The sequence below is a fragment of the Carassius auratus genome, chromosome 21 (assembly GCF_003368295.1).
Source record: "Carassius auratus strain Wakin chromosome 21, ASM336829v1, whole genome shotgun sequence".
Classification (NCBI taxonomy): domain Eukaryota; kingdom Metazoa; phylum Chordata; class Actinopteri; order Cypriniformes; family Cyprinidae; genus Carassius; species Carassius auratus.
Genome location: NC_039263.1, coordinates 25011913 through 25027669, shown reverse-complemented (window position 1 = coordinate 25027669; position 15757 = coordinate 25011913). Strand labels below are relative to the sequence as shown.

Sequence of the window (15757 nt, the reverse complement as noted above, 5' to 3'; positions counted from 1 at the left end):
TTTTATTTTATTTTGTTTCAGTTAACATTTCTTTCAAGTACTGAGTTTTTTATGGTTTTAGTTTTAGTTAACCAAAATAACCTTTGAAAACCTTTATATATATATATATATATATATATATATATATATATATATATATCTATATATATATATATAAACAAAGTAATTCTGGCCCTAAATACATTTGTAAAAATCCACATTACTACAATAATATTTAAGCAAATACTGTTAAAATAAATAGCTGAAATATTTGTATTCATTTACTGTTTATAATTCATCCCGTATGAATATGTTATGCTTTTACTGTTTCAAATCCTATACACTTGTATTATTTTACATCAAATCTGACTGATTTGTAAAGAGCTTTTATGGCCTAATATTGTGTTAAAGGGGGATATAACCTGATATGTGTCTGAACATGAAGAGATGAATGACGACATGCTCTAAAAGACACAGATACTCTGAAAGCACAATAGGTTTCTCTGACTTCTTCTTTTCCCTCCTTATTCAGCATGCTGGCTAAAGGCATGCTGGGAATCCACTCCCCGCTGTGGCACGCAGGAGAAGCGGCGTGTCTTCATACGTAATGCAGTAATGTAATGTATGAATAAAGCAGAAGCACGCCGTCAGGTCAGTCCTCGAGCGTCTGCTGCAGTGCATTGTGGGTGTGTTGGAGGATCAGGTAAACTGATCTGTTAGTGTTCAGTGGCGTGTGTCTAAGTGGTGGATTTGTCAGGAAAGATGATTTTGCTGAACTAATGCTCTGTCAGCACTGATTCATCATAGACATGCATGTTGACTTGTTAGATGTTTATTTTATTGTTTTAAACAGGCATTCAAGCTGGACTTAAAACCAAACAACTTAAAATTAAATGAATTGTTTTATGCATGCAATTAACACAGAAAATGATTTAAAAAATGAATAAAATCATATAATTTTATTGTTAGTCTATTAAGTAATTAATTAATTTATTTATTTATTTAACACATTTTATTTATTATTATTATTATTATTATGTGTTGAATTCTTACCTTATTTTCTTAGTACCAAATAATAACAACAACGAGACTTTGCCAAATTTGTATGTTAATTTAGAAGTCTATGGTTTCATTTTATTTATTTATTTGTTTGTTTTGTTTAAAGTGACTTATACCACTATTTTTTATTACTGGTATAAATTATTTTGATTATTATTATTATTATTATTAAGTATAAATTCTGGCCTTAATTTCTTGACATCAAAAATAAATACATTTTAAACAAACGCTTTGACAAATTTCTAAATTCATTGAAGGTTTATGGTATTTATTTTTTAGTTTGTTTAAAGTGGCTCATATAATTTTTTATTATTATTACTGATGTGATTTATATATATATCTTTATATTTAAATAATTAAAAAATATTTTTATATTATGTGTTGTCATAAACTACTTATAAATAATAATTTCTAAATATAATTTATTATTATTATGAATTCTGGTCTTGTTTTCCTTTAGTGCTGGTATTAATTTTAATGGATGAATAAGGGCATCTCACAGATATAATCCCAAAGCATCCAATCATTTATTATTTTTATTTTTTTCTAATATTTCTTCATTATATTCATAATATTGCTGGGTTAGGCATTTTATTGGATCCTGAAGGACTGGATATAAACGGATATAAATTGATCTGACTCTTGAATTCAATCAAAATTCCTTAAATACCTCGGAATCATTTGAGCCCAAGAAGATTTCCAAATATGGTGAGGAATAACATCCGTTTTTGTGTAATGTTGATTTACCACAGTAAAACCATGCTGCTGTTGATAGGCTTTATTTCATAATGCGGCTGGAGGGGGGCGTGGCCCAGATCCACAGGCGCGTCTCAGGCCACGCCCACTCGCGCACAGGTGACCCGCCCAGGTGTGAAAGTCACCGTGCACTTCAGCAAGAACAAACACACCTGAGAGACCCAAGAGGACACGGATCAGCTCCACTTTCGACAGTGAACTCAATTCACTTCACTTGACGCTGCTTTTACTCCACAAGCGCTTGAATAGATCGATTATCGATCATCTGCGACTCGACAGTGAGTGATTCTGTGCGACCAGAAGGTCAAAGTGCGCCAAAGGTAAAGATATTTATCATTTCTGATGTTTAATATTAAATGTGAGCTGCTGTTGTTTCAGATTTAACAAGTTTAGTAACATTTAAAGCGATTTTGTATAACAAAATAGTTTATTTAATCAAATATTATTAGAAAGCTGCATGACATTTACTATGGTAAGGCTATATAAAAGAAACATACAACCTTGGAAAATACTATGATAATACCGTAATGTCTATAATACCAATATATAAATATGCTAAAATTAGTTTTAGAACCATACTACATTTTTGGCATATTAACCAGTCTATTACCATGCTCTATAAGCATTTATAGGTTTATACACACACATGTACCATAGTAATCCATTATTTTTTGGATCTTCGAACATGTACCATAGTAATTGCATGGTAATCTGTTAAGCAAGGTAATTATCGATCATCACAGACTGTATGTAACTTGTAAATGGTTTGTGTGAAGTGTAAACAAGAGACACCAGACTCGTCGAGCCGCATCTATGACAGTAATCATTAAAGAACCACATCAAGGTGTCAGCGCTCCGCTTTATTTGATGCTCGCAGTGTTTCTAGATCTTGACACTGCATTGAGGAATGCGATCCGCCCAAGAGGTGAAAGTGCTTATTGCTCTGGTATTTAACAGGACAGATTCCTTCTTTTCACTCGAGGACAGGCCTTAAACCAGCAGAACTAGAAGGAAGTATTGATGTGCTGGGTGTTCACAGGCAGTCCGAACAATAGCGGCAGGAGCGGCTCTATTGTGGCATGATAATTAGAGAAAACAAGAAAAATGCTGGTCAGCTTTATTCGGCTGTTTTTGCCCTGGTGACTCCCTGTTGTCACTAGGAATCATTCATATCGATCAGTTTCTATAAAATAGCAGGCTGATCTTTAGCGCTTATGTTTTTGGAGAAGCTTCTAGCTCAGCGTTTGAAAACAGTTATTTTAGACATAGATGAATTCATGACTTGAGGAGTAATGCGTCATAGTGAGGTTTGTTACGCAATGATTTACAATGTTTGACTAATTAATGTTCTCACCGGTGCATGACAAATCAACATTATTCAGGAGTGATTTGTGCTTTGCTGTGATTACACGACCAGGCAGACGTGTGGACTTTGGAAGTTCAATGCATTAGCTACGATGTGGCATTCCTAGAGCTCAAACTGTAGATCATAGTTGTTCCAGCAACGACAAGGTCATGGGTTCGATTCCCAGGGATTGCATGGAGTTTTAGACAAATGTTCTTTTGAGATATTTGTTTAGAAATCTGCATTAATTGAATGATTGGTTTTAGAAGACACTGAAGGCAAAAACTTATCAAGTGATCTATAAATGCTAAGATTTGGATAAAAGCTTCTGCTAAATGACATGTAAATGTAAGGTAATGGGTTCCAAACCCAAGGAATGCATTGATTTTTTTTTTTTTTTACTATATTTGTTATTTTTCTTTACAAACCTACATTTATTTGTTTGTTTGTAGAATATATTGAAGAAAAAACAACACAAGTTGCTCCAGCAATGACAATGTCATGGGTTCGATTCCCAGAGAATGAATAGATATTTAGACATATATTCATTTGTAATGTTTGTTTATGAAGCTGCATGATTGATTGATTGATTGATTGTAGAAAATACTGACAGAAAAACTCATCAAGTGCTTTAGAAATGCAAAGGTCATGGGTTCTAATCCCAAGGAATGCATTCATTTATTTTCTTTACAAACCTACATTTATTTCATTTGTTTGTTTGTAATAGCTATTGACGGAAACACAACATGAGGTGCACTAGCAATGACAAGGTCATGGTTTCGAGTCCCAGAGAATGAATAGATATTTTGACCTATACTGTATTCATTTGTTATATGTTGGTTTGCAAAGCTGCATTAATTTACTGATTGATTGACTGTAAAAATACTGAATGAAAACTCAAGTGCTTTAGAAATGCTAAGGTCATGGGTTCTAATCCCAAGGAATGCATTGATTATTTTAAACTTACATTTATTTTATTTGTTTGTTTGTCGAAGATTTTGAAAAAAAAAAACATCATGAAGTGCTCTAGCAATGGCAAGGTCATGGGTTCGATTCCCCTCAGAAAAAAAAGTATACCTTAAACGCAATACGTCACTTTGGATAAAAAACGCTAAATATGTAAACATAATAATCCTACTTTTTTCATGTAAAAAAAAAAGTCTCATTAAATCCTTGAAATTAGATTTTTAGACGAATATATTTCTGAATCATTTCGTTACAAACCTACATTTATTGTAGGTGATATCTTAGGAAAAACGTCAAGTGCTGCAGAAACACCAATATCATAGGTTCGATTCCCAGGGAATGCATACATTTTTAGACATGTATTTGTGATGTGTTTCCTTTACAAACCTTGACTGTAATGATTGTAGAAGTTACTGAATGAAAAACACAAAGTAAATGCAAGGTCATGGGTTCAACTCCCAGCAAATTCATTGATCTGTAGACATATGTATTTGTGATGTGTTTCCATTACAAACCTTCATATTTATTAAATTATTTATTTAATGACAATAAAAGATATAGAATAGATCATAGGTTCGATTCCCAGGAATGATTCCTGATTGCTAGTGTGTGTTTGCATCTCTACCGATGTGAGCTTACAGATCAGCTGCGTCTTTAAGGAAATCTTCTTGTAGACTTACAATTCAATAGAATGCAATAGAAATGCAATATTTTTTAAAGTGTTATTGTTTATACCATGGTAACTGGTTACATTTGAAGTACAATGTCAATAGAATAATATATGATATGATTAGTGTCAGTTCAAACTTGCTACAACAGCACCTTGTAGATTTGATTCAGGTGTTTGGACAAGGTTTGTTGTCTTAACTGCGGGAAATCGGTGAGAATAAGAGCTGATGTCTGATGTGAGGAATGTTTCCTGATGTTTTATTCTGAGTGACATCAACACACAGGTATACGAGCGCCGCCCTCGAACGCATTCTTTCATAACTTTCATTGTGCATCAAGTCAATCGTCTGTTTATTAAACCATCTGTGATGTTGCCATGGCGAACATTAAAGAACCCTATGACTCATGTGACAGAGGTGAAAGTGTAATTGTTACAATGTAACATTCCGTTTCCCGCCATCCACAATAGAGCTGCAGGATCAAACCTCCTGTTATAAACACACATACGCCTTATTAGTCAAGCGCTGGCCGATGACATCATACAGGGTTTTAATAAACGGCCTTATTGAGCTGAATCTGTAATAGTGCATCAGGGGTGGACTATGATGCCACTGAGTGTTTTTTCCTGAATGTGAGGAATGCAGTTAACAGCCCTGTGAGCGTGGAGCTCAAGTATGTTCAGAATGAAGGTGTCACCCGTCGCTTTTTATAGAAGCAAACACCCCAAATCAACCTCAGAAATATTTCAGGAGCTTGTCATTCTCCTGAGGGTTTGCCTTATACAGCAGCATATTTCATTAGTGTTGTGCAGGCTCTTGTTTACACTGATGTTCTGCAATATTGAAGTGCAAGAATGTCAGTAAGTTTCTCAGCTCTTTTTGCATTTCTGGAATGAGATCTGAAGCATAAATTTGGTGCATATGCTCAAAAGAAGCACTGTAGTATTACCATGGTTTTATTGTAGTGCTTCCGTGCCAATATCGTTTTCATTGCTGATAAGTGGTTATAAATTTGAAGTATATCATATGATTAGTCTCATTAAGTTTGTTAAAGTACCATAAAATAAAACTAATGTTTTTTTTATTAATATTTTGAATTAGTGTAAATATATACATACATACATATACGTATATATATATATATATATATATATATATATATATATATATATATATATATATATATATATACATGTTCTGTTTTAATTAGTTTAATAAGATATTAAATAAATGACATTTTTATTAGATTTTATTATATTTATTTTATTAGATATTAGGGGTTGCAAAGGGACAGTACATTTCAGGTTAAGTTTTACAAACTTTCCAAAAAGTTTCCGAAAACTTCCCAGATTTTCCACCCAGTTTCCAAAAAATCCTTGGAAAGTTTCTGGAAATTTGCCTGGAAATGTTCCAACCCTTTGCAACCCTTGTTATTTTCATACATCAAGTTAATTAAAATGAGAAATGTTGTCTTGGCATATAGCTGATTAAATTAAATTAAGTTAAATTTAGACTCACAGTTCTGCTCCTCTTATTGCAGACACATCAGTTTTTCCCATCTGACTCTATCTCTGTTAAACTCAGTCGGGAAGTTACTGGTGCCAAACGATTGCACTGAAATTGTACGGTGGATTTGCTTTTAAACCACTTTCATTGAGGAACTGCTTGGAAATTACATTGAATTAGAAGTGAAATTAAAGTAGAAAGGCTAAAATAGTATTTACTTGTTAAACATACTCCAGTAATTGTATAATGTTTTATTTACAGCTTCAGGACATACTAAAAGTACCTTAATATTACACACTCTTAATTTCCAGTTTTTAAAAAAATCAACAAATCCTTGAACTAGAATAAATGTGATTCTACATGCATTCATTTATGAGTGTTTAGCTCTTTTTAAAACATTTTTTTTTAAGTTTTAATATCTTGTGAGGCATTACTTTTTCAGCTTTTTTGCGTGTATTTTTAGGATCTTTTATATTTTAACTTAAAAATAGTAAAACAAGGCTGATACAAAATGTAAAAGCAGTGTGTTTAATTTTGCATATGTATTATTTTATTTATTTTATATATATATATATATATATATATATATATATATATATATATATATATATATATATATATATATATATATATATATATATAATTTTTTGAATAAAAGGCCTGAGATTTTAATCAGAAAAAAAGTGTACATCAGGATTATTATTGTTAACAAAAACGTAAACCATAAAAAATGCCATTATTCGAAATAAAAATAAATATTAACTGAAATAAAAAAATCGTAATTTTATTATTGATCAAAGTAATTATAAATGTGTTAATTGTGATATATTTACTGTTATCTAACCCAACTAGAAAATTAAAAAATAACTTATTATTGTAAATAATAATAATAATAATAATAATAATAATAATGCATTTAATTAATATTATTATTTTTTATTTTATTTTTTTATCAACCAAACCTTATATTTGTCTAATTGTAATCAGTTTGTCAGTGGTAGAGTATTTAAGAGATGGATTTGGAGTGTTAATCATTGTACGGATAAGCACTGATCTGTTTGCTCTGATAATGTCCCACTATAGAGTCACAGTGTGAAACCTCGTCAGTGCTGTGTGAGTTTAAAGTGAGTTGTCTTCATCTGTTCTGCGTGTAATGATGGTTTTGGACGGTAAGGCCACTCCTTGGATTGACAGCAGGACTCTTCAGCTGAATGTGTGTTGGTTTTGAGTTGTCAGTCGTCTGTCAGAGCCTCCTTGTTTCTCTCTCTCGTCTTTCATTACGGTCTTATTTGCATGTGAAGTCGGTTGTCTGGTATTTTTCCGCCTCCCTGAAGGATCGCCGTCCGTCTCGCAAACCCAAAACTTGGCAACCACCCAATATTTGGTCACCAATTATTTTTCTTGATTGGGCTTCTGTCTCCGGCACAATTAAGCTCCACATCAGGGCTAATTAGGATGGAGTTTGTAGGGTTGTTTTCGAAACTCAAAGGAAGTAAACTTTGTTTGAGGAGTGGATGTATATCGCCCCCTGTCTGCTGCTCGGAGATCATTCGGATCAGAACAGATCCAGATCCAGAGATAATGATGTTTATGTTCATTTCCAACATGTTCATGTATTTAATAATGTTTTAAAGTCCTGCTCATTTGGTTGCGTGTTTTTATGTACTTTTCAGTTTAGATTTTTAGCTCTTCAACAAATTTAATAAAAAAAAAAAAAAAAAAAAAATAGAAATGTCTTCTTGACAACTATGTGATTCGGAAATAATAATAATAAAAAAAAATTCTAAAAAAATTCTACTATTTTCATATATATTTTAAAATATTTTGACATTTTTATATTCCTTCATTTTCTATTATTTAAGTTTTTGTAGCTTTGTTGTTTTTGTCATATTTTTATTAGTTTATTTTAGTTTACACCCCAATGTTTCTTTTTCTTTATTTAAACAAAAGGTACCAATTTATATAAATAAATACAAATTTTAATTATTGGTGTGCATTTTAAAATAAAATACTCTTCGTTTTTCTATTTAACAATTTCAAACACACACACACACACACACACATATATTATATTAAAATAATGTTTCCCTTGTTGATGCGATTGCTTTGGTTCATCAGAAATCTTGAATATGCATTGCATGGTTGTTATTTTGAGAAGTCTAGACGTCTAAATATATGTTCTTGTCTCCGTGTTTTTGTGTTTTGCTTGAATTATGGCTTGCAGTCAGTCGTATGAATCCATTGTTTCATTACAGTCTGTCTAAAGAATGTGAAAGCTTAAAGCAGACTGTCAGCAGATCGTCCGTCTTCTTTAGAAACTATGAAAGCAGAATCTAAATCCAGGTCGTCTGGACTGCACGGACAGCATGCGTTCAGTTGATCTAATAATTATCTGCACGCTCAGATGCTTGTGTTTTAGCGGCTGAACTGCATCTGCGTGAACTCTCCTCTCTGTAATCACTGCTGTATTGTTGGGCCGGTTCGACGAGGCTCTGATGGAGGATAAGTGGCCAGAGATGTGTTTGTCAAGCTCTTGAGATGGTCAACAAAAGGCCTTCCAGCTGTGCCACCTGACATCCGGCATCAGCACGTTCACTTCGGCTTTTATCAGAGAGAAGTGTGTAGCGATCGTCAAACAAGCCTTTGTCTCCTGCTAAAGCTTTTAGTTTCTTCATGGGAGCGTTTGCTCATTAGTTGTGATGAATAGAGATGGTAATAATCATTTTCATCATCTTATATTTTATTTATATTTAATTTGCCAAACCTTTAACTGAAAATAAAAAATAAAATGTTTTATGAAGAATAATAAATAATAATAATTGTGTTAATGCAATTGTTAATATTTATTTTACAGTTAACTAATTTTATATATATATATATATATATATATATATATATATATATATATATATATATATATATATATATTAAAAATAATGCATTTTATTAATATTTTTATTTTTATTATTGTAAGATCTTTTACTGAAAAAATACAAAAGTTAATAATAATAATAATAATAATAATAATACATTTCATTAATATTTGTATTTTATTTTTATCAAACCTGAAAATGCTTATTATTATTGTCATTGTCATCATTATTATTATTAGTAATAGTATTGGTATTGTTTATTATTATTAATAATAATAAATTCAAATTTTCATATTTATTTTCATTCTAGCTTTTAACTGAAAAACACTAGAATAAATTATATTATTATTATTAATAGTAGTAGTATTGTTTATTAATAATAATAATAATATTTTTTTAATATTTGTATATTATTTTCAATCTAAATTTTAACTGAAAAATATTAAATAAATGTTATACTTATTATTATTAGTAGTAGTATTTATATATTTATTTTCAGTCAGGAAAAATACTAAAATAATTGCAATTTCTTGTTCTTCCCATTATCACTGTTTTATTATTATTTATAGTATTTTTTAACTGAACGATTTTAGATTTTTTACATTTGTGTATTTTTACTGCTCTGGTGTGAACGCTCTTATCTCCTGGTTCCTGCTCTATCAGCGCTGAGCTGGTCTTCTCCTGCTGTTGTGTAACGGTTCAGATGAACACCACGGTGTACTCCGTCTCCTAGCTGAGGGAATCTGGGAGTGTTTGGAATTTGTCCAGAAGTGACAGTTCTATTGCAGAATTCCAATGGAATGAGTCACGTTGTCATGGCAGCAGGTGTGTGAGGCTGTGATTGGTCAGCAGTGTCTCTGGGCTTCATTCAGACCCTCTGCATCATCTCCATCAGAACAGGACGAGACCTCTCACGCAGTTAAATCTGCAATAATTCGCGTTAAAGCAGTTTTATTGACCAGAGCTCCACAAAGACACCAGCTGCTCTCAGGAAAAGACTTTAACTCTGATATTTAACCCCGGAGGCAGTGCACTAGATGAAACGCTGAAGGTCTGAAGGTCAAAGGGCACTGACAAACACCTTTGTTTCCGTCTGTAGCACCTGACTGATCCATCACACACAATTCAGTTCAAGTTTATTTGTTTAGCGCTTTTCACTATACAAATCATTGCACAGCAGCTTTAATGAAAATTAAGATTTTACAATATATTTAGTAGTAGCTGACTGTTTATTTTATTTTTATATTTAATATTTTGTTTTATTCATATTGTTTTTATTTTATTATTATTATTTTTAAATATGTTTACATTAATGTAGCATATATATGTGTGTGTGTGTGTGTGTGTGTGTTTACATTATTATTTAATTTAATTTATATTTTATCTTCTTTGTGTTCCCAGCATTACCTGACCAATCACAGATAAAGATTTTATTTTATTTTGTTTTATTCTATTTTATTTTATTTTATTTATTTATTTATTTATTTATTTATTTATTTATTTATTTATTTTTATTTTATTGTGTTAGCTTTTATTTGTTACTCTTTTTTTATTTTTTATTAGTTTATATATATTTATTATTATTATTATTATTATTATTGTGTTCACAGCACCACTTAATCTTTTTTTTAATTTAATTTGTTAATATATTTTATATTTTATCATCTTTGCACCATCTGACCAATCAGAGACAAGCATTTTTATTTTTTTTTAATAGTTAAAACATTTTTGTTTAGTTTTATTCATGTATTTGATATTTGTGTATGTCAGTCCTCAGTCAGATCAGGTTCTGCAGGTTGAAAAGTCTCCTGTACATTTCTAAAACAATATGTTACAGAAGGAGCGTTGGTTATTGAGCATCAGAATGCATTTATCAGTGTTCAGTTGGTAATAATAAGCCAGGTGTCTTTTATCTTGAAGCCTGTTTGACCTGACGCACAGATTATTGTATATTGCGCCACCTTTATGAGGAATTGTGTGGACCGGGTGTATTTGAGCTGGATTGAAGCTGTGTGTGTTTGGTAACCTCTTAAAACCGAGTGATATTTAAAACAGCCGCACCCACACACACACACACACCCTGCGGGAGAGAGAAAGTGTGTGTGTGTGTGTGTGTGTGTGTGTGTGTGTGCTTGAGTTGAATGCCCCTCCAGCACACGCCCTGTTCCCAGCATGCCTTTCACCTACATGCCACAGGACGCTGTCACACAGAACTTTGCACATGTTTTCATCTGCTGGACGAGTGACAGGCAAGGAAACCATGGCATATTTCTCCCCAAAATTATATTAAAGAAGCCTGTTTTTAACATCATTAACATTTTTTGCATTGTGACATTTTTCATGACATTCAGAGACCAGTCTGACAGGGCGCTCCTCTCTGTTGATAATAAACAGTCATGCATCAGGGGGAGGGGCTTCCTCCTTCTACAGGACATCTGATTGGACGGAAGAATAACTCCAATCCTTCCTGTAAACTCCAGCGTGAGCCGCTCTGGTTAATACATGATCTAACTGAGGAATATTTACTGCGTTTATTAGCCTTAGCCTTTGCTCATAGAGCTCTTGCTTCAGTATCAGTGAGACTCTATTATAAGTTTTTCTAATAGTTTGAATTTGATGTTATTTTTATGTTTCCCTTTTTTATTATAATTTTTTTATATGCCTACGTAGTATTTATAAGGTTTTAGTTATTTTAGTGAATCACATAAAAAAAAAAAATATATATATATATATGTTTTATGAATTTGCTGCAATAATTAATTTTTTGTTTGCACCTTTTTATGATATCACTGTTTGTTGCTTCAGTTTGCATGATCTGCTGGATTATTGTGGATGTCAAGCGGTGTTTATGCAATAAACAGACTGAAGATGATGAAGATGATGAGGATGTAATGGCCAGTGCACTGGGATCAGCTGTGGCTGTAATAAATCTGCTTGTTTTGCATGTTTAATCCAGTTTCATTCTGCAATCATGAGTCAAGAATAAGATATAAAAAAATCAGCAGTGATGTCATGTTTGGGGTGTTTTACAGTGTCAATTAATATTTCTGAAAATATGCAAATCAGTTTAGTAACCGTTGGAGTGTGCATTGCATCTTGAGATACTGTGTACAGAACAGAAATAGTAGTATGATATGGTAAAAAAATTATTCTAAATCATTCGGAAACCAAGAGATTAATGTGCACCATTTTATATATATATATATAAATTTATATATCTTTTTTAAATTTAGTTTTTATTTGTCAGTTCAATTTAAATTTGTATTTTTAATCGACTTTTATTTGTTATTTTTTTGGAATTTTTATATGTTTATTTTCTTTATCTTTTCTTCTCGTCTTATTTTTTGTATTTAGTATGGTTTACGTCTTTTGTTTTTCGTTCTTTTTTATTTTATTTCTTAAGTTCTTTTATTTCTATCAATTTTTTCTTCATTTAATTTTTAAATTTTTTGTTTTATTTTTTTTATTAAACTGTTTTAGTTTTATATTTTCTTTCTGCTTTATTTTTAAATACAATGTATTTTCTTATCTTTTTTATTTATTTAGTTTTTTTTTTTCTATTCAGTGTTATTCAGTTACCCCCCCCCCCCCCCCCCCCAAGCTAATATCTTATATATATATATATGGTTGCACATGCACCAGGAGTTTTCTGCATTGATGAATGCGTGGCCGTCTCCGATCCGAGGTGTGTGTGAGTGTGTGTGTGTTCAGATGGAGACGTGTTGTGATTCACATCAGCAGCAGATCGACAGATTGAAGTCTTCTGTCTGTGTTCGTCCCATCTGGGACTGAAATCTCCCAGCAGCTCCGAGGTCCAGCGCCGTCTGAGTCCATTAGTCCATCTGTGTGTTATAGTGACACTTCATCAGCTTAACGTGTGTGTGTGTGTGTGTGTGTGTGTTTCAACAGTGTGTTTCTGAAGAGCACAGAGAGACTTCAAGGAGACTTGAGAAACTGATTAACTGAACTAACAGCAGAACGACACGAGAAACACCACGTGAGTGAGTACAAACACACACACACACATCAGAAATATGAATATCTGTGAGAATACATGAGTGTACATGAGGTAATGATGATGTAATGTGTTAATGTGGAGTGATGAGACACACAGGACTTGGATTAGATGTAATTATCATAACTGTGCAAGCACCAGAGACTAATATTACACACTGCATCAGACTGATCCCAGCATGCTTTGCTGCAGAGCAAAGAGACATCTGACACATTAGTGTGTGTGTGTGTGTGTGTGCGTGCACATGAGAGCGTGTGTGTGTGTGTGTGTGTGTGTGTGTGCACATGAGAGCGCGGCGTGTGTGTGTGCGCGTGTGTAAACGCACATCATGTGATTTTCTTTCCTACTCTCCCTGCTTTCTTTTAATTTTTTACTCCTTTCATTTTTCTTTTCAGTTTAAGTTAATTTTTTTATTTAGTATTTTGTTTTATGTTAATAAAATATAAAAATATTTTTATTTACTTTTATTATATTGTTTTTCTTTTAAATTAATTATAATTTGTATTCAAAATGTATTTATTATTTTATTCAATTGTTTATTTTTCTTCTTTTACTGATTCTTACATTTGTTTTAATGTAATTATTTTTTTATTTTTGCTTTGTTTTTTTATATTTAATTTATTTAAATCTATTTTAAATCTTATTTTTTTTTTTTCTCTTTTCCTTCTTTTTTCCTGCATGCGTCTCTCATTCCTCTCTAATCCTTCGTTCTAGCAGCCGTTACGACTGAATTAACTCTTTAAGCGGAGGCTGATTTGCATATTAACCCTAAATCAGTCTGGTCCGAGCTCATGTCGATGCTTGTTCACGTTTGGGAAACTAACACCTGTTTTCTCTTCAAGAGTCAAACACACGGTCCGTGTAATCCCATGTCTTACACGTTTCATGATTGCTGAGACTTTATTTGGTGAACTTTCATTTTTAATCCGAACTGAAAGCACATGTTTTTGTACATTAAATCCTTTAAATCAGCAACAATAAAAACAAACATCTCATATTCAAAGAAAACTCAGATTCTTCAGACTTCTTTCTTTCTTTCTTTTCCTATTTATATTTATTTTTATTGTTTGTTATTTTTTTTATTTGTATTTACTGTTTTTATTTTCCTTCTTTTCTTTATTTTACATTTATTAGTTTTTTTATGTTCAATTGTTTTTATTTTGGTCTATTTAAAAAAAAATGTTTTATTTATTTTTTTCATTAATTTATTTTCACATTTTTCTTTATCTTTTTATTTTTCAAAATTAATTTATTTTTATTTATTTTTCCTTCTATCTTTTTTATAATTTTTATTGTTTTTGTTTTTAACCCTTTCTTTCTTTCTTTCTTTTCCTATTTATATTTATTTTTATTGTTTGTTATTTTTTAATTTGTATTTATTGTTTTTCTTTTCTTTTATCTTTTCTTTATTTTCTTTATTTAACATTTATTTGTTTTTATTTATGTTCACTATTTTTTTTAATTCTTTATTTTTTCTTTTAATTTATTTTCAAATTTTTTATTTATTCAAAATGAATTAATTACTTTTTTTTTTCTTTCTTTCAATCTATCTTTTTTTTTCTTATTTTAAATGTTTTATCAATTATTCTTATATCTTTCTTTCTGGTTGAGTCTTGCATTGAAGTGTCGTCCTGCACGCAGCGAGATTCGTCTGGTTTCTGGGCTCATATCAATATGTCATTCATGTTTTCATAATTAATCGCATGTAGTTGTTCGTCAGGTTTCGCAGATTCTTCTCCTGTTTAACTTCTTAATCATCTTTGGTTCTTCTGTGTTCCTGGAGTTCTCTGCATTTGTTTGTTGGTCCTCTCAGTGTTTTTATTTCCTGAAGCGTCCGTGTTCGTGTCCGTCCTCTTTGTGTGTTGTCTCTGGAAGGAGACGATGATCAGATCTCACCTCATAAATCATGGCGTCTGTGATGGAGAGGAGTGTTTCAGACAGATCCTCTCATTATCAGCCTCATCTGTCGCTCACGCCGCGTCTGATTGGTCCAGAGAAATCACAGCGCTAGTGCTGCTAGTTAACTCAGGCATAACTAGTACAAGTGCTGATGAAACCCTAACCAGCCAAAACACTCAGAACTTCAGTCTTGTTTTATAAGATATCACAGTTTTTGATTTTTTTAACCAGATTCGACGTGCATCATTCCCAGGTGTTTTACTCTATAAATTAATGATCGCTACAGAAGATGCATCCTTTCACTTTATCTTTATTCTTAATCTTCTGTTTTCATCTTATTTTTAAGGAAGATCGGTATCATTTAGTATGTTTTTAGAGCTTCACATTTTCCTGAGGATCAGTTCTTGTGCTTTGAGACTCATGGTCACTTCATAGTGCACACTTCATAGTGCTTTACTGCATCTCCCTCTAGTGGAGAAATCACAGACTTCAGATGGGGACCTGACCTTACGACAGATGATTTTACAGAAATCTATTATTTTTATTTATGTATTTATTTCTCCAGAGGATGCATATTCAGTGTACTATAATGAGAATATGAAGGAAATTAATTGTGCTTTTTTTTTTTTTTAAGAAGCGTGCCCAAAATCACAATAATTAAATAAGAATAAAAAAATGTAAAATATAAAAT

General features: G+C 31.7%; 1 protein-coding gene across 4 annotated transcripts in view; it reads left to right on the top strand.

Moving 5' to 3' along the window:
- Positions 1-1916: 1916 nt before the first annotated feature.
- LOC113039067 (cingulin-like protein 1) overlaps positions 1917-15757 on the top strand; it is a 31949-nt gene continuing 18108 nt past the window's right edge. The window contains exons 1-2 of one of the 4 annotated variants that reach the window (XM_026196956.1): positions 1917-2114; positions 13062-13149. The gene's annotated coding sequence lies outside the window, so the exon portion shown is untranslated. Of the gene's footprint in view, positions 2115-12842; positions 12965-13061; positions 13154-15757 lie in introns of those variants that run through there. The other 3 variants (XM_026196955.1, XM_026196958.1, XM_026196957.1) reach the window with 3 other exon arrangements.